General features: G+C 37.8%; 1 non-coding gene and 10 pseudogenes across 1 annotated transcript; all 11 read left to right on the forward strand.

Annotated features, from left to right (window-relative positions):
* Positions 1 to 69: 69 nt before the first annotated feature.
* LOC148491137 (5S ribosomal RNA) lies at positions 70 to 188 on the forward strand. The gene has a single exon (XR_015871487.1). It is a non-coding gene; the product is annotated as a 5S ribosomal RNA (ribosomal RNA).
* Positions 189 to 304: 116 nt separating this feature from the next.
* Positions 305 to 423, forward strand: LOC148491138 (5S ribosomal RNA; annotated as a pseudogene).
* A 116-nt stretch (positions 424 to 539) lies between these two features.
* LOC148491139 (5S ribosomal RNA) lies at positions 540 to 658 on the forward strand (annotated as a pseudogene).
* A 109-nt stretch (positions 659 to 767) lies between these two features.
* Positions 768 to 886, forward strand: LOC148491140 (5S ribosomal RNA; annotated as a pseudogene).
* Positions 887 to 1,001: 115 nt separating this feature from the next.
* LOC148491141 (5S ribosomal RNA) lies at positions 1,002 to 1,120 on the forward strand (annotated as a pseudogene).
* Positions 1,121 to 1,239: 119 nt separating this feature from the next.
* On the forward strand, positions 1,240 to 1,358 carry LOC148491142 (5S ribosomal RNA; annotated as a pseudogene).
* Positions 1,359 to 1,474: 116 nt separating this feature from the next.
* LOC148491143 (5S ribosomal RNA) lies at positions 1,475 to 1,593 on the forward strand (annotated as a pseudogene).
* Positions 1,594 to 1,708: 115 nt separating this feature from the next.
* On the forward strand, positions 1,709 to 1,827 carry LOC148491144 (5S ribosomal RNA; annotated as a pseudogene).
* A 116-nt stretch (positions 1,828 to 1,943) lies between these two features.
* On the forward strand, positions 1,944 to 2,062 carry LOC148491145 (5S ribosomal RNA; annotated as a pseudogene).
* Positions 2,063 to 2,178: 116 nt separating this feature from the next.
* On the forward strand, positions 2,179 to 2,297 carry LOC148491146 (5S ribosomal RNA; annotated as a pseudogene).
* Positions 2,298 to 2,413: 116 nt separating this feature from the next.
* Positions 2,414 to 2,500, forward strand: part of LOC148491147 (5S ribosomal RNA) — a 119-nt pseudogene continuing 32 nt past the window's right edge.

Below are 2,500 nucleotides of genomic sequence, written 5' to 3' on the forward strand. Positions count from 1 at the left end.
TTTTTCAACTAATCATTGAATTTACTTGAGTTAAGAAGTAAAAGAGGTCTAAAGTTAATGTTTTTGAGCACCTACAGCCAAACCACACTGGACATGCCCAATCTCGTCTGAACTTGGAAGCTATGCAGTGTTGGGCCTGGTTAGTACTTGGATGGGAGACCACCTGGGAATACCAGGTGCTGTAGGTAATTTTATACTGCCATAACCTTCTTTTCTATTACATTTTACATTTAATTTTTTCAACTTATCAATGAATTTACTTGAGTTAAGAAGTAATAGAGGTCTAAAATTAATGGTTTTGGGCACCTACAGCCAAAGCACACTGGACATGCCCAATATCGTCTGATCTTGGAAGCTATGCAGTGTTGGGCCTGGTTAGTACTTGGATGGGAGACCACCTTGGAATCCCAGGTGCTGTAGGTAATTGTATACTGCCATAACAGTCTTTTCTATTACATTTTACATTTAATTTTTTCAACTTATCAATGAATTTACTTGAGTTAAGAAGTAATAGAGGTCTAAAGTTAATGCTTTTGAGCACCTACAGCCAAACCACACTGGACATGCCCAATCTCGTTTGATCTTGGAAGCTATGCAGTGTTGGGCCTGGTTAGTACTTGGAAGGGAGACCACCAGGGAATACCAGGTGCTGCAGGTAATTTTATATAGTCATAACATTCTTTTCTATTACATTTAATTTTTTCAACTTATCAATGAATTTACTTGAGTTAAGAAGTAATAGAGGTCTAAAATTAATGGTTTTGGGCACCTACAGCCAAAGCACACTGGACATGCCCAATATCGTCTGATCTTGGAAGCTATGCAGTGTTGGGCCTGGTTAGTACTTGGATGGGAGACCCCTTTGGAATCCCAGGTGCTGTAGATAATTTTATACTGCCATAACATTCTTTTCTATTACATTTTACATTTCATTTTTCAACTAATCATTGAATTTACTTGAGTTAAGAAGTAAAAGTGGTCTAAAGTTAATGATTTTGAGCACCTACAGCCAAACCACACTGGACATGCCCAATCTTGTCTGATATTGGAAGCTATGCAGTGTTGGGCCTGGTTAGTACTTGGATGGAAGACCACCAGGGAATACCAGCTGCTGTAGTTCATTTTATCATACTATAAAATTCTTTTCTATTACATTTTACATTTAATTTTTTCAACTTATCAATGATGAACTTACTTGAGTTAAAAAGTAATAGAGGTCTAAAGTTAATGTTTTTGTGCACCTACAGCCAATCCTCACTGGACATGCCCAATCTCGTCTGATCTTGGATGCTATACAGTGTTGGGCCTGGTAAGTACTTGGATGGGATACCACCTGGGAATACCAGGTGCAGTAGGTAATTTTATACTGCCATAACATTCTTTTCTATTACATTTTACATTTAATTTTTTCAACTTATCAATAAATTTACTTGAGTTAAGAAGTAATTGAGGTCTAAAGTTAAAGGTGTTTGGCACCTACAGCCAAACCACACTGGAAATGCCCAATATCATCTGATCTTGGAAGCTATGCAGTGTTGGGCCTGGTTAGTACTTGGATGGGAGACCACCTGGGAATGCCAGGTGCTGTAGGTAATTTTATACTGCCATAACATTCTTTTCTATTACATTTTACATTTCATTTTTCAACTAATCATTGAATTTACTTGAGTTAAGAAGTAAAAGAGGTCTAAAGTTAATGTTTTTGAGCACCTACAGCCAAACCACACTGGACATGCCCAATCTCGTCTGAACTTGGAAGCTATGCAGTGTTGGGCCTGGTTAGTACTTGGATGGGAGACCACCTTGGAATACCAGGTGCTGTAGGTAATTTTATACTGCCATAACCTTCTTTTCTATTACATTTTACATTTAATTTTTTCAACTTATCAATGAATTTACTTGAGTTAAGAAGTAATAGAGGTCTAAAATTAATGGTTTTGGGCACCTACAGCCAAAGCACACTGGACATGCCCAATATCGTCTGATCTTGGAAGCTATGCAGTGTTGGGCCTGGTTAGTACTTGGATGGGAGACCACCTTGGAATCCCAGGTGCTGTAGGTAATTGTATACTGCCATAACAGTCTTTTCTATTACATTTTACATTTAATTTTTTCAACTTATCAATGAATTTACTTGAGTTAAGAAGTAATAGAGGTCTAAAGTTAATGCTTTTGAGCACCTACAGCCAAACCACACTGGACATGCCCAATCTCGTTTGATCTTGGAAGCTATGCAGTGTTGGGCCTGGTTAGTACTTGGAAGGGAGACCACCAGGGAATACCAGGTGCTGCAGGTAATTTTATATAGTCATAACATTCTTTTCTATTACATTTTACATTACATTTTTTCAACTTATCAATGAATTAACTTGAGTTAAGAAGTAAAAGACATCTAAAGTTAATGTTTTTGAGCACCTACAGTCAAACCACACTGGACATGCCCAATCTCGTCTGATCTTGAAAGCTATGCTGTGTTGGGCCTGGTTAGTACTTGGATGGG

The sequence above is a fragment of the Taudactylus pleione genome, unplaced genomic scaffold (genome assembly GCF_031769625.1).
Source record: "Taudactylus pleione unplaced genomic scaffold, aTauple2 ptg000550l, whole genome shotgun sequence".
NCBI classification, from domain to species: Eukaryota; Metazoa; Chordata; class Amphibia; order Anura; family Myobatrachidae; genus Taudactylus; species Taudactylus pleione.